This window comes from Giraffa tippelskirchi, chromosome 7 (genome assembly GCF_054371585.1).
Source record: "Giraffa tippelskirchi isolate mGirTip1 chromosome 7, T2T-mGirTip1v1.2.pri, whole genome shotgun sequence".
Lineage (NCBI taxonomy): Eukaryota > Metazoa > Chordata > Mammalia > Artiodactyla > Giraffidae > Giraffa > Giraffa tippelskirchi.
Window position 1 is genome coordinate 127,446,423 of NC_137281.1, and position 27,054 is coordinate 127,473,476.

At 41.4% G+C, this 27,054-nt stretch overlaps 1 protein-coding gene across 12 annotated transcripts in view; it reads right to left on the bottom strand.

Moving 5' to 3' along the window:
• Positions 1-27,054, bottom strand: part of BMP4 (bone morphogenetic protein 4) — a 222,804-nt gene that overhangs the window by 11,134 nt on the left and 184,616 nt on the right. For 6 of the 12 annotated variants that reach the window (XM_081509403.1, XM_081509394.1, XM_081509396.1 and 3 more), the window contains one exon: positions 6,436-6,565. The exons of the other annotated variants lie outside the window; for them this stretch is intronic. The gene's annotated coding sequence lies outside the window, so the exon portion shown is untranslated. The remainder of the gene's footprint in view (positions 1-6,435; positions 6,566-27,054) is intronic. 12 annotated transcript variants of the gene reach the window in all.

The following is a 27,054-nucleotide window of genomic DNA, read 5'->3' on the forward strand; positions in this document are numbered from 1 at the left end:
GAATAAGGGCTGTTTACCTGAATCTGTATTCATTGCATTAACATTCATTATGATTTATCGATATAGATCTGACCCAGGAACATAATCTCTGCCAAGATAACTAATACCTGTTAAAGTAGACAGTCATAACTAGTGAGAGCAATAATAATAGGAAATAATAGATTAGATGACATATCCGAAGCATTTTCCATCTCTGATTTTTCTGATCCCTAACACCTCTCACTTTTAACAATTTTTCTCTATACTTCTTGCTAAAATGTGAGCCCATTTCCTCTTCTCTAGTCTGCAGAAGAAATAGAAACCTGATTGTAAAGTTTTCTTTCTCCAGACATTTGACTGTTGTCAACCCTTGATATACCTCACTCAAAGATAAAAATATTGGATTCTAATATTTTCTTATGAATAAAATAAGATATAATATTACTTCAGTTCCTTACACTTTACATTGTTCTCTTGCTACTTTCTGGAATATATTTTTAATCCTTCAAAACAGACCAAAAATGGACAGAGAACTCTAATGAAGACTCCAGAGAGATCATACAGATGAAAAGACTGCTTTTATGCCTTAACTTGTATAACATGTGGATGGCAGACAGGACATGGATGTTGAAATTCCTCCCTTTCCAAGAAAGGGTTATGACAAAGAACATGGGATTGGTACATAGTGCTGGAAATTTGGCTTCTCCCTGTTTAGGCTTCCTTTCTTTTAAAAAAAAAGTCAGTTGCACCCGCTTGATTCTACAGCAGGGATGCTGTTTGGAAATAAATTATTATGGAATGTAGCGAGAAAGTTAAAACCTTGGAATGTCTTCATTCTCAGCATATACACTCTTCTCTTTCTCTCCCTGTTGTGCATGAACAGTGTGACCTGGATAAAATGCAGTGTCACTGTGGGATCAGTTTTGGAGGTAGAAGCACAGTCCTACATGGACATCAGACTGTATCAAATGAGTTGTTGTGATTTTCCAACCAGATGTCAACTGGGCAATACTATCTAACTGTTTCCCCTTACTTCATGCTAAGAGTCTTTTGTAAGGAAAGCTTTGTCCAAAGGGGTTTGTGACCCAAGAAATTGTTATCGTATAAACGAAACTTGGATATTTTCACAAATAGCCTAAATATATCAAGGTCATTGGGAAAGGGAGATCCTCTTCACCAATGTCCTCTTCAAGAATAATATATTATCTGTAATCCTCTCAAGGATTACATATAGATGTAACAAATGCTTGTTGGTTTTCACTTTGTGAAAACTCATCAGGTTGTATACATGAAATTTGTGCACTTTTCTACTTGTGCTGTATTTCAATAAGAGTTTACAAAAAATATTCTTTCAAAATGATTTTTTTTAGTTATTTGCCTGTCAGCCTACCAGCTAGAGACAATGTTTCCAGTCACCTCAGGTAGCCAAGGGGCTGCATAGGACAAAGCTAGAAGCATAATCTGTAGTCCCCATGTCTACAGCAGGGATGAAAGGGACCTATGGCTTCAGGAAATCCACTCTGGGGTCCCCAAAGTAAAGCTGTGGCAACCACCAAGGCCTGGTCTCTGGGGACCAGTGCAACCCAAGATAGGGGGCAAGGTGCTGCCCCCCAACATTTTTCTCAAACTGAAGAGGGCAGGAACAAGAGGGTGGGAAGAGAAGCTCCCGGAGGCATCTGTACTGTATACAGCCCTTCCCTTCCTTTGCCTCTTTCAGAGGCTCAGATTGGGCATTGTAAAGCATCAGTCTGGGGGTGGGGGGAATCAGGGACACCATATGCTTATTTCATAGGATAAAAAAACACTAAGCCCAAAGGAGCCGTAACAGCATCAGAAAAAGTAATAGGGTCCATCTCCAGATTCCAGGGGCCCCTGGCTTGGGGGATTGCACTGGGGACGGGCTGGGGACAGGAAAATAATACAGAAAATAGGGCTCTGAAGGAGAGCCTCTCTCACCAATGCCAAGTCCCAGCTCAGACACGAAGAGATTGGTCCGAAGTGCATGTGGCCCGCGTTACTTCTTTTCTGGCCCTTGGCGTCCCCAGGACCAGGCTCAGAAATGACACAAACTCAAATTCAAGGAGTCGGAGAAATCGGAGAGAGGTGTTGCGAGACTAAACTGCAGGGAGGGGACCGATCCGCCGGTGCGAGCGAAAGGACGCCTGGCTCCCCCTCGCCCCCCCACCCCATCTGGATACCCGCGTCCAGGGCTAGCCCAGGTGCCTCCCGCTCCTCTCAGGCGGCTGCGGACACATCGCTCCAGCTCCTCTTCCTGCACCCACTCGGGTCAGAGGCCGGGTTGGGCTGCCACCCCGAGGACCTCGGAGCGCGTCCTTGGCTCAGTGCGCGGCCTGCGGGAACGCCTGGCAGGCACCCGGGGTGTCAGCGCAGCGTGGGTGGAGGCCACCGGGCTCCCCGCACCGCCAGCCCCGCGTTATTTTGAGCTCGGCGGCTACACTTTCCTACCCGCAAGAGCTCGCCCCGCTCTAAGACTCTTTTCGCAGGATTTGTGCCCCAGGTGGCTAATCTGACCCACACTTGAATAAACAGCCAGCGTCTCGGCAGCTGGGTGAGCCGCCCGCACAGAATCTCCGTCCTGCCGCGCGTGAGACCCGGAGAGGCTGCCGACAGTTCTTGGTCTTCCAAATTTGGAGCCTCTGGACCATTCCTGCGGGGGTGGGGGTGGGGCGGTGAAAGTAAAGGTAGAAGGGTGGGAAGGAGGAAGGTAGGTAGGTCCTAACTTAGGGTGTCTGAGACAATTTTTCTCCTCCTCCCTGCAATTCCCTGAGCGCTGCCCCGGCCTTTAGATTCGTTGGTGCACAGGGTACCTGAGTCCCGATTATACTAGCAAAAAATTAAATCTGTATAGCATATGTAATAGGTTTCCTTGGTGGCTCAGACCGTAAAGAATCCGCCTGCAATGCGGGAGACCTGGGTTTCATCCCTGGGTTGGGAAGGTCCCCTGGAGAAGGGAATGGCTACCCACTCCAGTATTCTTGCCAGGAGAATCCCCATGGACAGAGGAGCCTGGCAGGCCACAGTCCATAGGGTCTCAAGGAGTCAGACGCGACTGAGCGACTAAGCACAGCACAGCACACAGTATATGTTATATAGCCACTATCTCCACTATCATTTCCATCTTACAACAGGTTGTCCATGCAGCAAGCCTGGATTTTCCCATCAGGTAAGGAAAAGAGTGTGTTTCTCCAGGTGCCTGGGCTCAAGGGATCTGCTATTTCTACTCGCCATGTCCAGCAGCGGTACCTGCAAGTTTATGCAACACTGGCCAGGTGAGATTTATAAGGTTAGGAAAGAAGGAGCAAGGAGCTGGCATGGAGAAGGCCAGCAAAAGGTGTAAGGTTGCTGGAAGGGGCTTCAGATAGTCTTTGGTGAGTCATGGCCAAACAACCTAGGGGACACCAGCCTTTTCTAAAGGAGTTAAAAGTGAAACTGGGTGACTCTGTTACCCAGTACAAAGGGGTGGCATGCTGGATTTTGAACCTTTTGCTTTAGAAGTCTTTCATTCTGAATATCTTTTTGTTCCTTTTTGCTGCTTAACATGTTAGGGTGTCAACTATAGGTAATGGGTAAATACGTCTTCAGTTCAGTTCAGTTGCTCAGTCGTGTCTGACTCTTTGCGACACCATGGACTGCAGCATGCCAGGTTTCCCTGTCCATCACCAACTCCCAGAATATGTCTTCAGTTTGCACCAAAATGCTCTGTGCCATTCCTGCATCTGATTAGATCTTTAGCTAGAACCAGAAGAGTTTGTTCAGTCTCATCTTATTTCCCCTACTTTAGATTCCAGGGAAAAAATGGGGATAGAAAGTGGAGGACTGAAAAACTAAAGGTCTTAAGGAGAATATAAAAGTGAGTGCTAGCTTTGTTGTATTTAAATTACATGCTAATCTTCTTAAATTAAAGATTCTTAAACCTGCTATGTGGCTTCATTAAGGATCCTAGAAGGATTTAGGGGATCTGTGAAAGCCACAAATTTATGCATACAATTTTGGGGGTAAGTGTAAAAGTGCATGTAAGGAAGGATAATTTTATCAAATTTTCAAAGGGATTTAGGATCCAGGAAAGGTTGAAAAACCTCTAGATTATGGTGTCTGCGGTAAATCTTTCTTATTGGGATAATGTCTCCAAATTGCATACACACAAACCTTGACCCAGTGATACAGAGCTTCCACACCCAACAGCAAAATGTTCTTAACTCTTAACTGAGACAATAGAAATGTCTCTCCATTTAGAGCCAACACACACAGGGAAAAGACCTGGCAGAAGAGCAGAAGTGTGACCTGGAACTCAGCTCTACCCCAGTTTAGGTGGCCCCCACTTGCCCACCTAAGACTCCTGAGACTCTTAATGCGTAGATCAAATGCTGGAGCGTATGTGAAACTATTTCACAGATCACAAAACATATGGCTAGTGGCATTTATGAAAATAAATGCTGATGGGTTTCCACATGCTAGTTATAATTAGATGAACAATTATGTAAATAATTATAATTATGTGAACATTTGCATATTTTCTTCAACCTTATACTTATAAGAAAAATCAACATACTTTGGATTCTTGAACATTGTCGGGGACAGATGTTCAAGTTTCATTATCTCATTTAATTCTTGAAACAATTTACAGTTTCTATACTATAGTTATTCCCTTCCCACCCACTCCCTTTTTTTCTTTTTTTTAAACATTTGAAGAGAGGCACAGAGACGTTAAGTAAATCACTGAAGGCTGCCCAGCTAACAAACACCAGATTTCAGCTCTAGATGAGGTTCCTGCTTTAGAGAGGGGATTCTGGAAAATGAGCAAAATTTGTTCAGATTTAGGTAGATATAATTCCTATGGTACTTGTACATTCTGAACTTGGGAAGTTCAGTCCTCCCATATACTATTTGCTGGAAAACTGTCTTTAACCCATTTACTTCCTTTTCATTTCCTCGTTTAGGTTCACTAGCATCTTAACAGAAATTGAAACACAGCGTTCTTTATTAGTGGTATCTATGCTTCAGCATGCTTCAACTATGCTTCAACAGGTGACTCAGTGGGTAAAGAACCTGTCTGCAATGCAAGAGAAGCCAGAGATATGGGAGATATGGGTTTGATTTCTGGGTTGGGAATATCCCCTGGAGGCATGGAAACCCACTCTAGTATTCTTGCGTGGGGAATATCATGGACAGAGGAGCCTGGGTGGCTACAGTCCATAGGTCGCAAAGAGTTGGACATGACTGAAGTGGCTGAGCATAGCACAGCACATGCTTCAACTAATTAAGCAGCCATAGAAGGCAAGAAAACACCTCTGCCCTCCACTCCTATACCCCTTCCAGTAACCCTTTGCATTAACAACTGTCATTTTTGGCAGCTAAAAAGATGGCAAAACTGAGACCCCTCAGATGTTTAAACACCTCACCCAAGGTGAATTAGCAAGAATATGAGGCTTTTTTTTTTTTTTTGGTCTATACCATCAAGTCACAGAGCTGATGAAGACAAAATAGATTCATCTTGCAATTTCCTGAGTTAGCAGTACATTAAAAGAACTACCAGGAGCTTTGTCTTTAGCATTGGTATGGGGGTTTGTTTCAACAGTTAATTTTTCTACTTTGTTTCTCGTTAGCATAAAGTGCATAATACCAAACTCTATACTACACAGCTTTTAGAAGCTCTGGAGAGCAGGCACTGTTCCTGATCTTTATGTTTGAATTATAGTTTCAGAACCAGTGTCACAGAAAATGAGTTGCTGGAGTGCAAGCCCCAAAAGCAAAAATGAAAAAATATGGATCATAGTAGTGCTCTGCTCCAAAAGATTATGGATTATAGTCTGTTTCTGTAAAGGACTTAGGTTTCTAGGCTGGAATAATAGATGAAAACATCATCTTAGTAACATTTTGTACTTAAACAAGGAGAAACTGATGAAATGATTTTTTAAAGTTTGGTAGTCATTGTAGTGTAATTTTTTTAAAAACCAGACTTAAAATCAGATAGCCTGGTTTTAGGTATAGATAAAATGGGTTCATACTACATGTATGAACTTGGATACATGATTTTATTTTTAAAGGCCACCACTTCTTTATGGGTTATATGGGCTATATGATCTCTAACCTTTAGGTGTCAACAACCTTTTTGTGTAAAGGACCAGACAGCAAATATTTTAGGCTTTGTGGGCCACACACTGCCTCCTATTATTTCGTCTTCCTCTCCTTCCCCTCTCCTGGACCACCTCCTTCTCCTCCCTTTCTTCTTTTCCTCCTCCTCCTTCTACAATTGTTTACAGATATACAAACCATGTGTATTAGTTTATTAGGGCTGCTGTACCAAAGTGTCACAAACTGTGTGGCTTCAACAGAAGAAATTTATTCTCTCACAATTCTGGAGATGAGAAGTCAGAGATAACGGTGTCAATAGGGTTAGGTCCTCCAGAGAGCTATGACGGAGAGACTATTCTATACCTCTCTCCTGGCTGCTGCTGGTCCGCTGGAAATCTTCAGCATTCCTTAACTTGCAGAGGCTTCACCCTGATCTCTGCCTTTATGTTCGTACAGTGTTCTTCCTGTGTGTCTGTGTCCCAATTTCTCCTTTCTGTTGGGACAATGGTCACATTGGGTTAGGAGTCTACCCTATTCCAGTATGATCTCAACTGATTATATCTGCAATGACCCTATTTCCAAATAATGTCACATTCTGAGGCATCAAGGGTTAGGACCTCAATATATGAAATTGGGGGCACAATTCCAGTTTTTAAGACCACTCTGAGCTCATAAACCATATAAAAACAAGTCATACTCTTCTGATCCCTTTAGTAAACCACTGTTTATTCTTGGGCTTCCCAGGTGGTGCTAGTGGTAAAGAATCTGCCCGCCAATGCAAGAGATGCAAGAGACACATGTTCAATCCCTGGGTGAAGAAGATACCCTGGAGGAGGAAATGGCAACCCACTCCAGTATTCTTGCCTGGCAAATTCCATGGACAGAGCAGCCTGGTGGGCTACAGTCCACAGGGTCACAAAGAGTTGGACATGACTGAGCATGCTTGTACCCTGTTTATTCTAAAATCCTGTAATTTTCTATTTTCTGGTAGGAAAGGCAGACCACTGACAAAATAAACACAAACTATAGCATGCTAGATGGCAACAGGTACTAAGAATAAAAATAATGTGGGAAAGAGAGGTGGTGATGAGGTTGAATTTTAATAGGGCAATCATGGAATGGTTTATGGAAAAGGTGACATTTGAGCAGAGACCTGAAGGAGATGAGGGAGGCAGCCAAATGGATATCTGGGGAAACCACATTTTGTCAGAAGGAAGAGCAGCATAAACGCTGAGATGGAAGTGGGCCTGGTGTGTGTCAGAGAAACACCAGGAGGCAAGCGAGCCAGTGGGGGGAGATGAAGGTCAGAGAGGTGGAGGGGTGAGAGGTTAGATGGTGATGGTCTTGCACTCAGAGTCAGAGCCAGTATCTACGGGGGTGGGGGAGGGCCAAGGGTCCACAAATTAAGGAGGCGCTTTCTCTGCGGGACCTGGGAGGGCAGGTGGGCCTCGAGCGTGAGCACCTCCTTAAACTGCCCTCAGTGCCTTAGTCACCTCACCCTAGTTCCAGCCCTGGAAAGGGCTTTAGCTTTAATTACAAGTGAGTCAGGAAGCTTCTGAGGGTTCGCAACAGAAGAATGGCATGATGGACCTTCCAGTTTATCAGGGGCACTCTTGCTACTGTGTTGAGGGCAAGGATAGAATAAAGGAGACGAACTGTTGGACTACTGAACTAATTTCCAGAGTAAAATGGTGAAAGGGTTCTTGCCAGGTAACCTGCTGAAAGTTGAGCCCTCCCACAGCTATCAGGCAAAGCCGTGGACCCTGAGTCTTTTTCTTTTGGTTCTCACTCAACATTTTTGGATGTCACCTACATGCTAGGCTAGATGTATGTGAAGTGCTGGGATCCCTATGATAAACAGGAAATGGTCACTGCTTCAATCAATTTTTTTTCTCCTTCCTTTCTTCCTTCCCTCTTTCCTAAAAATATTTTGAAATTTAAAACAAAAACCCTACCTCAAAGCTTATCTTCTGGGGAATTTACCACACCTACTTTATTGAGGTTTTCTGGCTCAGGCTCTCCATTTCCATTCCATTCACAGTAGCATGTGAATAGTCATGAGCATCAAGGAAGGACTTAGGAAATCAGTCATGATTTATGATGACTTTCTCATGGGAACACTACATCTCCCTTTCAATCACAGGACCAGGAACTTCTAGGTCCAGAAGCTTCGAGATTTTCACACTCAGCCCCCTCCTTTTACAGATGAGAAGACTGAGACCCAGTGAGATCAACCTATAGTTATACATGTACTTAGTAATAGAGTGGGCAAGTCATATTTTTCAAAGCCGGCTGAAACAATGTCTTCCAGTCCACCTGCTCTTGAATGTGACTTTGGCATTCCTCCCATTGAAGATGTGGTCTTTGGTTCCTCTCCTCAAATGCAGGCATATTAGTTTTCTATTGCTGCTGTAACAAAGTAGCACAAACTTAATGGCCTGAAACAATACAAATATATTATCTTCCAGTTCTGGAGATCAGAATTCCAAAATGGGTCTTCCTAGGCTAAAGTGAAGGTGTTAAGCGGCTGCGTTTCTTCTGGAAGCTCCAGGGGGATTTTGTTTTAGTGCCTTTTCCAGCTTCTAGAAGCTTCCGGCATTCCTTGGCTCCTGGCCAGCATCACTCTGTCCTCTGCTTCTGCATCACATTTCCTTCTCTGGCTCTGACCCTTCTGCCTCCTTGTTTATAAGGACACTTGTGATTACACTGGGCCCACCCAGATAATCCAGGATAATCTCCTCATCTCAAGGTCCTTAACTTAATCACATCTGCAAAATCCCTTTTGCCAGGTAAGGTAACATAGTCACAGGTTTGGGGATGAGGACATGGACATCTTTAGGGGGTTATTATTCTGCCTGTCACACTGGGTAAGCACATGACTACAGCAGAACTGAGCTATGTGCCTTTCAAGAATAGGCCATGAAAGTAACACTGCTTCCAACTGGTTGTCCTGGATCACTTGCTTTGAGAAGCCAATTGCCACTGCCATGCTATGAGGTGACCCAAGCAGAGAGGCAGCATAAAGGGGCCATGTCATGCAGATGTTCTGGCTGGTAACCAGCAGTGGCCTCAGCTGACCACCACCCATGTAAATAAAGAGACCTCCAGATGATTCCAGTCCCCAGCTGTTCATTACCCCCAACTTTCAAGTCTCCCCAACTAAGGCTGCAGATATTGACAGGAAAAATAAGTACCCACGTATGCAGGTCAGGAAGAAACAGTTAAAACTGGACATGGAACAACAGATTGGTTCCAAATAGGGAAAGGAATACGTCAAGGCTGTATATTGTCACCCTGCTTATTTCACTTGTATGCAGAGTACATCATGAGAAACGCTGGGCTGGATGAAACACAAGCTGGAATCAAGATATGCAGATGACACCACCCTTATGGCAGAAAGCAAAGAAGAACTAAAGAGCCTCTTGATGAAAGTGAAAAAGGAGAGTGAAAAAGTTGGCTTATAACTCAACATTCAGAAAACTAAGATCATGGCATCTGGTCCCATCACTTCATGGCCGACAGATGGGGAAACAAGGGAAACAGTGAGAGACTTTATTTTGGGGGCCTCCAAAATCAGTGCAGATGGTGACTGCAGCCATGAAATTAAAAGACGCTTGCTCCTTGGAAGAAAAGTTATGACCAACCTAGACAGCATATTAAAAAGTAGAGAGATTACTTGCCAACAAGTCAAAGCTATGGTTTTCCCAGTATTCATGTATGGATGTGAGAATTGGACTACAAAGAAAGCTGAGCACCAAAGAATTGATGCTTTTGAACTGTGGTGTTAGAGAAGACTCTTAAGAGTCCTTTGGACAGCAAGGAGATCCAACCAGTCCATCCTAAAGGCAATCAGTCCTAATATTCATTGGAAGGACTGATGCTAAATCTGAAACTCCAATACTTTGGTTACCTGATGCGAAGAACTGACTCATTTGAAAAGACCCTGATGCTGGGAAAGATTGAAGGTGAGAGGAGAAGGGGACAATAAGGATGAGATGGTTGGATGGCATCACCGACCCAACGGGCATGAATTTGAGTAAGCTCTGGGAGTTGGTGATGGACAGGGAGGCCTGGTGTGCTGCAGTCCATGGGGTCACAAAGAGTCGGACATGACTGAGCGACTGAACTGAACTGAACCCTAGTCAGAACACTGAAACAAGAGAGAAACTAGAGACTGAGGACTTATCTGAGCGTTAGCTGACACGAACTTCTAGGTGAGGGAGACACAGAATGAGGAGGTAAGGAAGATTCTATTGCTTGTAGCCATCAATGCAGATAGAAAATCTAGGAGGAAAGTCAGGTTTGAGGAGCCTTTATGATATATAGATTCAATGTCTGGTCATCCATGAGGCTAATCACCACATTTTCACCATTAAACAATGCTTACTGTCCAAAGATGGAGCATTTAAAGAACCAGCCACGCCATGCTAAGTTGCTTCAGTCGTATTGGACTCTTTGAGACTCTATGGACTGTGGTCCACCAGGCTCCTCTGTCCATGAGATTCTCCAGGCAAGAGCAGTGGAGTGGGTTGCTGTGTCCTCCTCCAGGGGATCTTCCCAACCCAGGGATCGAACCTGCATCTCTTACATCTCTGTCTCCTGCTTTGGCAGGTAGATTCTTTATCACTAGTGCCAAAGAACCAGCAGGAGTCACCTTAAGACGTACTACTTTTGGGAAGGAGCTGCAATTCATACCATTCATTGCCATGAGCATATCTGGTCTCTAGTACCATTTGTCATGCAGGAAAAGACAGTTTTGCATAAACTGCATGTGTTCTTCATGGTAAATCATAGAGGGGAAGGTGCAACCGCTGGTGGTGCTACTAAGAAAACATTCAGAATGGGGACGTGGACAGGCGCTGCTCCTTCCCCATGTGTACAGCCTCTGCAATGGAGTTTCTCTATCTTAGAGGCAAGCATTTTCCCCTTCATTCTCTGATGAATTTTGAAATATATAAGCAAACAGGAATTTACTGCCATTTGCTACTTTCACAAGGGGTTAGAAAGTTTGCTTCTGCATAATTATAAATGTAGTATTTGCTGCTCTATTTGGGAAACTCGGATTATGGCCAAGGAATGCTCCATCTTATCAGTGTTCATGATTCCGCAAGCAATCCCTCAGTGATCTGAACACCAGAAACTCTTCTAGGAATTCACTTCAGCTATAAACAGATTATTTCTACTTTTGTTGTTGCTGTTATTCATGTGGGCAGAAGTGCTGTATTATGACTCTACTGGAGGTTGGATGGAACAAATATACATGAAACATATATAACTGTTTGAGAAGGAATTGAAAGACTTTGATTTTATGGTCTCAGACAGGAAATACAGAAAAATACAAGAAAAAGAGGTATATCAATGCTCCAATTTAGCTGTATTAAATAACATTTTTCCTGATTACAAAACTATACAATTTTATTTTAAACATTTTAGAATGTATGTGAAAGGTGCTAAGAAAAAAACAAAATTCCCTTCTGAACTTTTTACCCACAGATAATATTGTCATTAGTTTGAAAAAAATGCTTTTGTATTCTTTCTGCAAATATACAGAAAGAGTTGCAAAAAAAAGTTTTTTAAAAATGGAATTATACTTGGTTCTTATTGCTTTGAAAACTGATTTTAAAAACCTAGCCTTTTTACTTAACATATCATAAATATCTTCATATGTCATATTTTATTCTTGAAGCCAATGTGAGATGTTTTCTGTAGGCTGAATATATTTATTACATGAACATTTTTTAACATATTAGCTTCATCTGTGATACATTCATCTTCTCTCTCCTCAAGTGTTTATTAATTCAACAAATACTTATTGTAGACCTAGTATAAATCAAGTACTGTCACCAGGACTGAGGTTACAAAGGATAATAAAACATATGCAATCATTGCCATCTTGGAGCATATATTGAAAAGGGGAAGGCAAGTGACAGTCAAATAGACAAACATGTAATAGATGGTGTTAAAATAGTATTTCTCCTATTTAGGAAAAATGGAAAGAATTACAAAAGTTTTGTATGTAGACTTTGGTCCAGATTTGTATATTTATCACAAAATCTAATTTAATATAAAGAAGCAGCTTACAATCCTCCTCTGTGGATTGGATTTGAGTGTGTCTTAACTGTACCAGCAGCTTTGAGGAATCATGAGTGTTTCAGTTATCTAGTGCTTCCTAGTGATCCCAAAACAGCGTGGCTTAAAATAACACTGTATTGTCATCTCTTGTAGTTCTGTAGGTTGACTGGGCTCTTGTTTGGGTTTTGTGCAGCTGCAGTCAGATGGTGGATGGAGCTACGGATATCTGGGGGCTCAGCTGGGCAGGATGTCCAAGATGGCTTCTTTCCTACATATCTGACACCTCACCTAGAAGGAATTGCTGGGGGGCTCTGTCTCCATGCAACCTCTCAACATGGATATAGCATGGCTTTATTACAGCAGACTGGTCTCATAGTAGCTGAACTTCTTACACAGCAGCTGGCTTCTTCCAGAGCATGTTTTCAAAGAACCCAAGGCAGAGGCTACTAGACTTATTATGACCTAGTCTCAGAAATTATAAATGTCACTACTACCATATTCTATCATATCATGTTCTACCATATTATATCGTATCTATCTACCATACATAAAGACTGCCTAGATTGAGTGAGGGAGGGGCCTACACAAAAGTGTGAATACCAAGAGGTATGGCTCATTGCAGGACCATCTTTGGAGGCTAGTTACCAAGATAAGGAAAACAGCTTAAACAAAACAAAATTGCATTTACTAAGGAAATATCAAAGGTAACTCCACAGAGCTCAACACATGCCAAATGAAGGTCCTTCCCCCAAACAATTTCAGAGCCAGAAGCCTACTAATTCTCTGGGTCAATTAAAGCTGGCAGTGGACAGAAATTCAGACAGGGCTATTATTCTGTTCAAAAGATGTGACTTTCTGAAGCATGGGGTCAGTAAACCTAGGAGTCCCTTTTGGAGGAGAAGCAGGACTCCTACCACTGCGAGCCAGAAAGCAGTATTCATTTCTTTTCTCCAGAAGGACCAAAAGATATCTGAATGTCCAACTTTCCTCCACTCATACACCAGGCAAGCTGTCCTCAGGCCACTCTATCACATAGGCTAGTGGCAGCCCTGCCCTGGCTAAGCTACCAAATACTTAGTTTGGATCAGGTGATAGGCCAGTCTCAATAAGTATACTTACTCATTTTGTTTTCATAAGAACCTATGAAGCAACTGGAACCCCTGTTTTACAGATGAGGAAACTGAGGCATAGAAACTTTCAACAATTTGCCCCAGGTCACATGAGATTCACACCCAGGAAGTCTAACTCTAGAGCCCATCCTCTTAACCACTGCACTGCACAGCCTTGGGCAGGTCACTTGACTTCTCTGGGTTACAGCTTTTCCCCTCACAGGCTTGTACTAAGAAATGAGTGTCTCTCCAGCTTTGCTGCCTAGAAGCTTTGTAACCCTGGGAAAATTGCCTAATCTTTCTGCAACTTGGTTTCCTTATTTAATAAATGAGTATGTTCTTATGAGGAATCCAAGGGACAATGCATACAAAGTTCTGTGCTTGGCATAAGGAATTTAATAAATGGTATTAGTTGGTATTAATATTATTATTGCTTATATTGTAGCACAAAGTTCTTCATTTATGCCTAATACACTCACAAGACTCCTGTTAAAAGTGCTGTTATTTTGTCTGATTTTTACTGTTCCCGTACTTTCCCACCCAGGAAACAGCTGCACATTTGGGCAAAGGGACATAAAAAGCATGGGTAGATAGTCACGTTGCCACCACAGATGTCCTTGCTTTGGCTGAGGACAGAAGACAGCAGCCAGTACTCACAGAGGACTGCAGATGTTCTCCTTTAACTTGGATGAGAGGGGGCCATTACAGACGCAGTGTGGGTACCACACACTTGTCTGTTCAGAATGGAATATGGCAGAAGATGTGTGCATTCATCCAATACTTATTGAATACCTACTCTGTGCTGAGTTGCCTTAGAAATACAAAGATGAATGGGGCATGCTCCCTGTTCTCTTGGACTTCAAAATATAGACAGGGAGATGAAACACATATAATTAACCAGAGTACAGTGTGAGTATTCCAGGTACAACAGAAATACAAACAGTGGTTGATCTCAGAAGGAGAAACTTTACCAGAGATGTTTGAGGGAGATCAGGAAGACATCTTGGGGAAAGCAATATTTCATCTGGACTTGAAAGAAAAAATGAAAGGCCTTCAACAAACAGAGAGGGGGCAGGGCAAATATTGAAGGCAGAGGAAATGATGTGAAGGCAAATGTGGAGTAAGGTGAGTGAGCCACCTAATTAGAGTAGGTGTGTATATGGTAGGTACTACTGACTGGCTGGCCCACCTCCATCTACAATCCTGCCTCCCCCAGTCACCTTCCACCATGTGATACTCTTCTGATCATTGAGTCATAAGTAGAAGATTGTTAGGTTAGTATTCTAGAAAAGTATTCACTTTATCCATAAAAACAGGACAGGTTCAATTAGCATGCACCTTCCTTCAACTTTTGCCCTTTGTTGTCTCTTCTTTCTCCTACTTGGAATGTAGGTGAGATGCCTGGAAGTACATCTTGAGGTTATGAAAGTGAAAGTCACTCAGCTCTGTCCGACTCTTTGGTACCCCATGGACTAGAGCCTGCCAGGTTCCTTCGTCCATGGGATTTTCCAGGCAAGAATTCTGGAGTGGATTGCCATTTCCTTCTCCAGGGCATCTTCCCGACCTAGGGCTTAAACCTGGGTCTCCCGTATTGCAGGCAGACTCTTTACCATCTGAGCCACCAGGGAAGCTCAAGGTCAAAGCCATATGCTTGTATGATGGAACAGAGAAACAGAAGGTGCTTGCATCTATTGTTGAATACTTGCACTAGCCCTGGATTGCAGACCTATTAATTTCTTAAATGAGAAAAATAGCTATTTGTTTAAGCCAGCATACACTGGATATACTTGATATTTGCATCCAAATGCATTCCTGGTTGGCACAAGAAGCAATGGTGATTCATAGGATATATAGTCAGAAAAAGTGAGTGCAATCCATATTTTGAAGGGCCACAGAGTCCATTTACAGACTGTTGCTTATTTAATAGGCAGTGGGGAGCCAGTGAAGGTTTTTGAATAGTAATAGTATTGAAGCTGTGCTTTAGGAAGACTTATCCAGTAACAAAAGAGAAAGTGCTTGGAGTGAAAGAAACTGTTTAAGAAAAATTCTAATAGTTGCTATAAAAAATAGGGTCTCCTCATCATAATCTCCACCACAAAATTTTAGTATATGCAATGAACATTTCCTCAATTATTATAAAGCATACCTTGTATAAAACTTTGCAGTATTATTGTGTAACATACAACCTAAAGAAAATTTCATTTTGTCCCGTGAAGGCAGTTTCAAAAACTAGTCTTCCAAATCTCCTTTGCCACCAGACTGTGACCCGCCTCACCCAATTCTTCCCATTTAAAAAACTGAGTAGTCATCATGCTACAGTAGGAGAGCAGCAGCAGCGAAGGAAGATGAGGCATGTGGGGAGCATTGTACAAGAAGAACTGAAAGGTCTTGGCAGCTTCAAATGTTTGTACCAAGAACCAGGATGAATGAAGGATGACTCCAAAATAAGGCCTGTGTGGCTGGAAATTTCAGGAGAGAAGTACACAGAAGGAACAGGTTTGAGGGCAGAGTGGTGAGAAGTAATAGGTTCCTCAGGCTGTTGACTGCTGGGAAGGGACACTTTAAGAACTATGTACATAAAAGAGGGACTCTGATGGGAACCTGTGCCCACGAGGTCTTCCTGGGTGAACTCTACTCCAACCTATTCCCCACCTGGTTAATTTTATGTGTCAACCTAACAGGGCCACAGGGTGCCCAGACATTTGGTCAGATAGTATCCTTAGTTTGCCTGTGAGGGTGTTTCTGCACGACATTTGAATTGGTAGAATGAATAAAGCAGATTGCCCTCCTCAAGGCAGGTGGGCCCCATCCAACCTGTTCAAGGCCTGAGTAGAACAAAAAGGCTGACTTTCCTGAGAGTAAGAGGAAATTCCTCCTGCCTGTGTGTCTTTGAATCCAAAGGCAGGGAAAAAAAACCAGGATCCCTCCTCGAATTGAAATGTTGGCTCTTCCTGTGTCTTAAGCATGCTACCACTCAGACTGAACTACATCATGGGCTCTCCTAGGTCTCCAGGGTTCTGAATAGATCTTGGGACTTATAGCTTCCATAACAGTGTGAGTAATAATTCCTTTTAATAAATTCCTTTTTCTGTTTGGTTATGTTTCTTGAGAGAACCCTAATACACTCTACCATCTCTACTTGCTCCATAGCCATCCCCCTCTTTGTCCAGCTGGTCCCTAGCTGGGTTTCTCTATCTCCAGTTTTGGCATCTTTGTCTACTCTCTGCCCATGGCTTATGACACTCCACTTCTGTAGCCCACCAGACTGCCACTCAGTCAATCTGTCCCATCCATGTTGACCTCCTGGTTTTGAAGCTTGGTTTGAGGGGATATAAAGATCAGTAAGACACTCTTGAGAATCTCAGCATTTATTTTACAAACACTTATTGAGTTTCTACTACTTCCCAGGCTGTGTGTAGATGAATACAAACACAGTATGATTAACTCCCAGCGCTCATGACATTTGATGAAAGAGAGACAGATAAACTAAGGATGGCAAAGCAGCATGCTGAGAGGTGTGCCTCTGGTACTAAGTTGGGAGGTGGAGGGATATCTGGTAAGGCTTCGCAGTGCTGAGACCCCATTTGAGTGCCAAGTGGGTGAGGGCATCCCAGACGTGAAGACAGCATGTGACTAAGGTGTCACCACTCTGACTGCATTCTGCTGTCGTGTTGCCACGGCTGTAGTCAGGGAGGAGTGTATGTAATTAAGTGGATGAATGAAATCCAAGATGTAATCTACAATTTACTTAACCTCTCTGAGCCTCCCTTTGCTTCTCTACAAAATGGAGATTATCTCATGGGATTGTTTCAAGGATTAAATGAGATAATGAATATAAAGTGCTGAACACAATGCTAGGCACAGGTAGTGCTCAATAGCTCTTGTTATCTAGTAGGTCACAGGCTCAAAGTAGATTGATGTTTTACAAAGACTGCAGTGGTATACAAGAGCAGACTGTGAGAGACAGGAAAGCCAGACAGGAGCCAACTGCAATGGTTCAGGCAGGCAGAGTAGACAGTGGTGGTGGGCTAGAGGGAGATGAGTGCATAAATCTTCAGTTAGTCTAAACAGCATTTCTTTAAAAAAAAAAAAGAAAAAGAAAAAACGAAAACTCATTAAGCTGGCACAGTAAGTTTTAATTTAAATGCTGTTAAAAAAAATAGCACCAAATAGGCTAGGAAAATGCTTTAGTAGTTTATGAAATTAGTTATGAAGCTGTTGGCATCTCCCTTAATTCTGGAGTGTGGGGGAAACTTCACAAAATGCACTTTTCCATTAGATTCTATAGTGTGGCCATTGTTCAAGGAGGTTGGGTGGGCATCTAATAATACATAATTATTTATTGGGTTTGTGCAAAGCATTATTAAAAGTGTCATAATCTTTAATACAATTTTCAAGTTTGTTCAAAAAAGATTGCTCTTGTTGTATAGAACTCTGGAAAAAAACCAAAATGATTATAACTTTTAAATTTGAAGGTGTAAGAGCAACTAAATTTAATAAAATTACAAATGACTCTAAATTCAACCATAGATTCTTTAGAAATGGCACAAGAGAAAAACTAAAATTTTGTCACAGAATTTGTACAGGTCCCCAAACCACCCAATATGGTTTTGTAGTGCTCTGCTGAGACGTTTTGGCAGGAGAAACAACGACAAACTTTAGAGCTATCTATTTACATCAAGATGGTTTGTTCTCATGAACACACGTGAATTTAAATGTTTAGCAGGGCTTGCCAAAATTAATCTGATATTGTGTAGTGAATTAAACAAAATCACTGTCCCACCATGATTACATTTATTCAGAACTTACCATGTGTCACATAACTTATCATTAATCTTTACAATTACTCTGAAACAATTACTCTGAAACACTCCAGGAAAGTGTTTCCATTGCTTCAGTTGTGACATGGAGAGAGGTTTCAGGGAGTTAGACGTCTGTTGATGTGGACCAAGCTGACAATTTCTAGACACAGGAAGTTTTTCCAATCAATCACCTGTATGATTTTCTCCTGTATATTCACAGCCAAGCAGGTCATGAGTAACGTAATGTAAACTTTCACGCAATGTGAACAAATTTTTAAGTTCTTCCACTGAAAACTGAATATTATCAGATGTCTTGGATTGGTCTACAACTGCCCCAGAAAGACCTTGCTTACTGATCTGTCTTTGATAGATCTTTTCCTCTATTGTACCTGTGGTTAGGAGGAGTCTGGAAATATGTACGGGGTGCTTCTGACCACCTCTTCACACTCTAGACATTGCCTGGATATCAGTAGATGGATTCCAATCAATGTCATAAATAATTAAGAGAGATCCTCCAATAAGGTTAAGTCCCACACCATCAGCTTTTGAACTTAACAAAAAAATAAAATCAGAAGAGTATTTACTATTAAAGCCATCAACAATTTGCTGCCTTTGAGAAACTGGAGTCTGTCCATCAAGTCCTGTATAAGCATATCCATGACACTTGCATACTTCTTGTAAAATATCCAAGGTTTGTGTATAGTTGGATACCAACATGACTTTTTCAGCAGGATAAAGTTCGCAGATAATGGCTAAGAGTTTTGACAGCACCTGCAGTTTTCCGGACTCTTCCTCAGTAAACATGATCAGGTTGTAATCAGCAGGGAACACATTCATCAAGCCTTCATAGAGATTTCTTTCTTCACTCTCATCCCAAGTTGAGCTACTTTCTTTTTCCTGAAAAGCCCACTCTAATTGTTATGTAAATCTTAAACGATCACAATTTGGCCATGTTTGATTATAGAGCAGTTCTAATAATGTCTCCAAATGCCTGCTCCCTGAACCCCAGAAGTGCAGCATCATTGCTGATGTGTGATTAAGGGGGAGGCAGGGAGCAGAGAAATAAACAGGAGGAAAATAGAGGGCAGACAGTGCTAGGAAATCTATGCTCTCCGAAACCCTGAAAATCCTCATCATTGCTGCCTTGTTTTCTCTCTTCTGATTTGACTCTTAAAATAGACATATAGTTTAATTTGCCCTTTGGCAAAAAAAAATTTTTCCTAAACTGTCCCCTTCTGGATTATTAAAAAATATAAGTAATCACTGCAGAAAATTTCGAGAAAATAGTAACATGTAAGGAAGCACTACATCTATAAATTTGATAATCATTCCTAGGTTGCCAAGCTGAAACTTCACTGCCCTCATTTAAAAAAAAAAAACTTTTCTTTTTGAAAAAATATTATTTTCTTATCTGGCTGCACTGAGTCTTCAGTTCAGTTCAGTTCATTCGCTCAGTCGTGTCCAACTCTTTGCGACCCCATGAATCGCAGCACGCCAGGCCTCTCTGTCCATCACCAACTCCCGGAGTCTACCCAAACCCATGTCCATCGAGTCGGTGATGCCATCCAACCATCTCATCCTCTCTCGTCCCCTTCTCCTCCCGCCCCCAATCCTACCCAGCATTAGGGTCTTTTCCAATGAGTCAACCCTTCGCATGAGGTGGCCAAAGTATTGGAGTTTCAGCTTCAACATCAGACCTTCCAATGAACACCCAGGACTGATCTCTTTTAGGATGGATTGATTGGATCTCCTTGCAGTCCAAGGGACTCTCAAGAGTCTTCTCCAACACCACAGTTCAAAAGCATCAATTCTTCGGCGCTCAGCTTTCTTCACCGTCCAACTCTCACATCCATACGTGACCACTGGAAAAACCATAGCCTTGACTAGACGGACTTTTGTTGGCAAAGTAATGTCTCTGCTTTTAAATATGCTATCTAGGTTGGCCATAACCTTCCTTCCAAGGAGTAAGCGTCTTTTAATTTCATGGCTGCAATCACCATCAGCAGTGATTTTGGAGTCCAAAAAAATAAAGTCTGACACTGTTTCCACTGTTTCCCCATCTATTTCCCATGAAGTGATGGGACCAGATGTCATGATCTTAGTTTTCTGAACGTTGAGCTTTAAGCCAACTTTTTCACTCTCCTCCTTCACCTTCATCAAGAGGCTCTTTAGTTCTTCTTCACTTTCTGCCATAAGAGTGGTGTCATCCGCATATATGAGGTTTTTGATATTTCTCCCGGCAATCTTGATTCCAACTTGTGTTTCTTCCAGCCCAGCATTTCTCATGATGTACTCTGCATATAAGTTAAATAAGCAGGGTGACAATATACAGCCTTGATGTACTCCTTTTCCTATTTGGAACCAGTCTGTTGTTCCATGTCCAGTTCTAACTGTTGCTTCCTGACCTGCATACAGGTTTCTCAAGAGACAGGTCAGATGGTCTGGTATTCCCATCTCTTTCAGAAGAGAGTCTTTCGCACTGAGTCTTAGTTGCGGCAATTGGAATCTAGTTCCCTGACCAGGGATTGAACCTGGGCCCCCTGCATTGGGAACTTGGAGTCTTAGCCACTGCACCACCAGTAAAGTCTCACCTTTTCTTAAAAGTTGACTTAAAAAGGAATGCAGTGGTGAGGGTCTTTGCCAATTTTCAGGTATACAGAATGAACACATAAATGCTGTGATCTGGAGAGAGCTTCCTTTTATCTAAATGAGGATGAGAGGTGGAGGAGACAGAACTAAATTCTTATACGTGGCAAGATGGATGCCCTTCTAAAGTCATTGGAGTACAGGCTCACACATTTTAGGGACTTGTGTGTTACTCTCTAGTTCCCACAAGTAGATCCCAAGTCCCTGCCACAGTTTTCTACCAGTGATTAGGGAGAGTTTGTAAATTAGTTTTAAGCCAAGGATCTAACCATTTACATCTTGTTTCATTGTAAAAGAGGGGAGAGAAAGCCATGTAGGATATGAAAAGCATAGAAAGAGCAGTTGCCAAGAATAACCAGTGCCCCAATACATCCCAAACTGATTGTATGTATTGATGCTATTTAACTGAGATCAACTATCAGCAGGGGTAGATAGTCACCCTTCCCTCTTCATTCAAGGATCTCATAACATTTACCTTCACTCTAAGATTATGAGGCAACTCTGCCCTGTTCTCACATTCTACATCAAGGGTTGCAAACTTCTAACATATTTTGTCTGGTTTAAATAGTATTTTGAAACATTTGCATCAACATTTTTGAACTGAGAAATTTCACATAAATTCACTTCTCTCAGTTCAGAAGATCTGGCAATACCAGGGCTGAAGTCCTCCATGGCAATAACCAGCTGAAATTGTGGCCCACTTGAAGGCCCTATGGCCACAGTGCCTCTGCTCCCTGAGACTCTGAGACTGCAGGTCAGCCTCTGTTTCTCCTTGCTGAAACAGTGCTGTTTTTCCTACAGTAGAGAAACACTTTTCTGTGCTTATATTTCTGAGATGAGGGAATTTTTAAAAAGTCAGGAATCCATTCCTAGAAAAATCCAGCCTGATTCACGCATTAGATGTCATCATGTTTTCTTATATACTTCTGTGTTTGCTGCTTTCAGCAACCTCCATCCCACTTATGGGTTTAAACTACAAGACTAGTCCTAGGTTTTAACTTTCACTCTGCCCAAACTGGTGCTGTGACCTTGAACAAGTCACTCCACACTCGACCTTAATTCCTTCCTCTGTAAAGTGAGGCTGTAGGTCTCGACCTTTCAGTGCTGACATTCTCTGATCTCTAAGAAGTTTCTCTGTTCCAGGTAGGACGTGTCTCGTCCCACTAGCCTCTTTTTCATACAAGCTCCCAGGGTTAGGCAGACAGCTCAGTTCAAGCAGATGACCCTAACTGAAGGAGGAGAAAGGGCAGCAGAAGGCTGGGAAATGAGAAGAGGGAGGGAAAAGCAACCCACGGAGAAACTCAACCCAAAGATGAGCAAGGCACAGAAATGAGGTTCAAAAATTTCTCATTTAAAAATATAAACATCATAAAACATCATAAAATCTGCTGAGTTCTTTAGCAAAAATTATATATCAGTAATGTTATAACCATTAGAGAACCATTAAAATGTGCTCGTGCTAATAATCATTTATTCTTTCAGTAACCCTTTGCATATTATTATTATTTGTTTTTCTTTTTAGAATAGAAGAAAGTGATATTTATAAGGACTACGTTACTTTCCTCAAGTAACAGAGCTCATCAATTTCAGAGATGACTGCAAAGTTTACACTCTTCAAACAGAATCAAATGAATGTTAAAGAATGGATGAGATGAGTAGCATTTTGGATTTCCAAATTCTAAACGGTGCTACAATAAGTCCAGCCTTAATTCACAAAGTGTATACTGGTCCTGTGCCCACCAATCTAGAAAGCCAGGGGAAGGAAAGGGAAAAGCTCATGTTATTAAGCACAAACCTCTATTTGTTGAGCATTTTCATATGTGTGTGTGTGTGTGTGTGTGTGTGTAGTTTCAGTTGCAGACAGTCATGATCTTCAAGTTTCTTTGTTTACTGGACATAGAAGTATATTTTTTATTATGTGGAATCTAAAAGGAAATTATACAAACGAACTTATTTACAAAACAGAAACAGACTCACAAACTTGGAGAATGAATTTATAGTTGCCAAGAAGGAAGAATGGGGGGAAGGAATAGTTAGGGAATTTGAGATTGACGTGTACATAGTACTATGCGTAACCAATAAGGACCTACTATATGGCACAGGGAACTCTGCTCAATGTTATGTGGCAACCTAGATAGGAGGGGAGTTTGGGGGAGAATGGATACACATATTTGCATGGCTGAGTCCCTCTGCTGTCCACCTGAAATTATCACAAGGTTGGTAATTGGCTATACTCCAATATAAAAGAAAAGGTTTTAAAAAATTTCTCTTTTAAAACACCCAAGAATAAAATGATTGGAATATTTTTGTACTTCAAACAAAATTATATTGGTTTAAAAGTAATAAATATTAATTATAGAAATCTGGAAAATTCTGAACACTAAAAAGAAAAAAGATCAACTATAATTGTACCATTTAAGGCCAAGTGCTGCTTAACTCTGGGTATATGAACTTCCTAACTTTTAAAAAAATTCTTTTTGTAGTTGATATTATATAAAAAGCTCATTTAATTTGAAAACCAAAAAAATCATAAAATAAAACATTCAGAATTATCTTATTAAAGTTAAAACTAGATACACTGATACATTGTTTTGGTTATTTAATAGGCAGCATTTTGAGCAAAATACAAAACAAAAACAAAAAAGCTGAATGAAACCTTTCATTTTCCATTACCTTTTCAACTTACCAGTGTATTTGAAGGGTTTTGACATCGTGACTCTGACATATGGGCTTTATTATAAAGAGTTTTAAAGCAAGACCAATTTGCAGAGTCTTAATAAAGGAATAACTTTCTGCATTCTGACTTCTAGGTCTTAAGAGCATTTTCCTACAATCTTTTTTTCCCTTTTTTTTTTTTTTAAAAGAGGGCTTTCCTTTGGCAGGGGTTCGGGTGTCATTTCAGAGGTCAAGCATTCCTTGTGTCTATTATTTCATTTCAGTCAAGAGCTATAAACTGTTGGTGATAAAATCCTCTTAAAATTGATTCTTCCAGTTTTTGGGACACAGCCTAGAGACGGCCACAATTTAGTTTTAGATGACCTTTTTTGGATGCACAAAGGAAAGGTAAGAAGATGTGATTTAAAATGTTTGTAAAAGTAAAAGAATAACCTCACTGCTCAGAGAAGTTGGGAAAGAGCCTATCTCTAACTTTCTGTGCCATTAAGTATACTTGGAAAATGAATGCCCCCGATACAAATCCCAGAGAAGGAGAAGCCGCCCCTGCCTAACCAAGGGTACTTGTTTGCAGGTCAGCTTACCTGATTTGCAGAAGATCTCCAATCTTATCAGAACTGAACTACCTGGCTTATTCTATTTCTGCTTTGTTGATACCCAAGCTGGCCTTTTTCCCCACTTTCTTTCTTTTTTTTAAACTGAGAATGTCTAAAGCCTGGGGCAAGCTTCTGGGTGTTCTCAAGACTTAAATGCCACTGCTTAAAGAGTTAAAGATCTCCGTGGCTGCCAGTAAAAGGATGATAAGGTAATCACTCATCCATTGGAGATGCTCTTCTTGTCCTTAACCAAAACAAAGTCTGAGAAACATGGAATGCATTCAACGGTTTAGGGAAACTCTACCATGCAAAGCCAAAGATTACTATTAGATTTTTAAAGTCAGAGAAAGTTCTCATTGTAATAATTTATCTAGCAGAACAAGAGTTTATTTTTCATTTATCAAGAGCTTAACATTTCCTTCTCAGGAAAAAAAAAATGCTTTGAGGGATACACTATACCCAGGAAAACACTCACTAACAACATGTTTTAATTTATCAGTTCAAGCTAAAAACTCCTCTTAGAAATAAATAAATATTGTTTCCAGTGTGAGGGGAATCCCATTGGAACTGACTGTCCCCAGAGAGGAGGGTTGAGTCTCCCTTGTATCCCCAGTAATTGTTCTAGCCCTAGGCCAGGGGAAAGTTGCCCAGAGAGGTGTTTTGAAATAACAGTAAAAAGGATCTCCACTATATCTATTCTGTTGCCAACAGGAATTCCAATCTATGCTTCAGCTGAAGCCACTTGAGGCTTAGTATTTGGGAACTTAAGAGCAGAGCACACTGGAGAAAAAGTGATAATCAACTGAGTTTACTGAGGGTCATTTACAATTTTTATTTTAGTCACACTTACTAGAAAAAGAAAAAGGAAGAAGAGGAGGAGGGGAAGTGGAGGAAGAAGTATCCTTTTTAGTAAATGTGTTCATAAAGTAAGATATACTTAAAATATTTGCATCCTAATGAAATAAAAATTTAGCTTTTAAGAAGTCCCAAATTCCATTCCTCTACAAAGTCTCAAATTATGAGCAGGTTGACTCGAGGTTTGAATGACAGAGTTTTGGTAGAACACATTCTCTAAATAGAAGATGGTTACTCTACCCAGAATTCTCTTTCAGAATTAGGCACGCTGAATCCTTTTTGTGGTGTTTACTCAAATTTTAACTGAAAATATTTTCTAATGAAACTTACTATAGGCGATTGAAATGTTGGTGGGAGGCAAAAAGACCTGTGCAAAAACATTTGAAAATGAAACACTCCAGCACATAATCCCTTCCTCCGCAGTTCAAGATTTTCAAATAAGTGAAAAAAAGAAAAACGCACATGAGACCATGCCTAGGAGAAGAAGGTATGTGCCTAAGAATCCCTCAGTGCAAACTGCTGACATTTGACACCACTTTGAACCCTGCATGCAGCTAGTGTTGGGCTCTGAATTCTCTCCCACCTTGTTCTTGGCCTTTCACTCATCCCTCTGGCCAAATGCCCCTGTACCTTTGGGGCCACTCCCAATGCAGAGGTTACTAGCAGGGCAGAGAATGAAGTTGGCATCCTTGCCAGGGTTTGAGCCACATCCAATAGCAGCCATCAGAAGGCAGTTCATCAATGACTTTCAGAGAGGCCGCTTGCTAAGCAGGTAGAGATTTCCTGTTGGTGTGTAACCAGCTTCTACGAGTCAGTGTGCATGTTTAGTAGCTCAGTCATGTCCAACTCTTTGCGACCCCATGAACTGTAGCCCACTAGATTCCTCTGTCCGTGGGATTCTCCAGGCAATACACTGGAGTGGGTTGCCGTTCCCTTCTCCAGGGGATTTTCCCAACCCAAGGATCAAACCCAGGTCTCCTGCATTGCTGGCAGATTCTTTACCAACTGAGCCACCAGGGAAGCCCCATGAGTTTGTAAATAGCTGCAATTAATTAAATCCCAGCCACAGTGGTGGGGGGAGAGTTCCTTGCATGAGGGAACAGCATTAAAGATGTTGCAGCCTCTGTGGTGCAGTAGCTATGGAAGCATTAGGGTGTGGTGAGAGATTAGGCTGCCGCCAAGCCATTGTACATTGCCAGAGAGAATTATCCTTTGATGTACACTGGAGTCTAAATTGTTTTCTTACTTTCCTTTGATACATTTAAAATTAAGATTTCATGTTAATCTCCAATTAATTCCAAGATCAAGCTTCTAGTTTAGCTCCTTGAGTGAGTGATGTTGGAATGCTTTTGGGGAAGTGAAGCCAGAATAAAATATTTTCCAATTACCTTAAATACCTTGCAGGCATGGTTATTAGGCATTGCTGTATTAAGTGTGGGATTTTAAATTCAAATGTCATGATTTTAAATCAGAAATCATTTTAAGTCAGAAATGGTTCACTGAGGACAATAGTGTTCCACATTTAAATAGCTGTACCAAAATAAAAAAATGAGAGAGAGATTGAAACTATCAAAGATGAAAGTTCAACTTCTCAAGAAAACAGAGAATCATGAGCTGTGAAATTTAAAATGATTGAATATGAAGTATGAAAACTGAGTATAGAATAAGTAAGATGTCCACCAGCTGGGAAATGTGAAGATGGAAGCACAAAAAGAAGGAAACCTATAGTTGACCAGAACTTTTTCTAAACTACGATTTGCAAAGAAAATCCACCTCCACTCCCATAGGGCTTCTTACAGACCCTGACAGAGGGTCAAAGGACAGCTGACCTGGACTGGATCCAGGCATAACTGTGAGGGTGGTTGGGATTAATGAGTCACCTTGTGAGACCTCCCAACAATCTCATCCCAGGTGTTTGCATCTAAGGCCAGAAGGAGGGCAATCCTTTATAGTAAGGAAATAAAACTCTCCTTGATCAGTTTTTGGGTGAAGCGCAGTAGTGAACACCAAATGATGCCTGAGATCTGTCAAGTCCGTCACAAATTTGTAAGCCAGTCATAATTTAAAATATTCTCTTTATCTTCATAAATACAGGAATATTTGTCAGACCATGAGTCTGAGGCGTTGGGGAAGAGGGGAGAGGTGGCATCATTGCAGTCTTCTAATTTAGTCCTTCTCTATCTCAAAAGAAGTGAACTTGCATTTTTTAGTCATTTTCTTTCTTTTTTT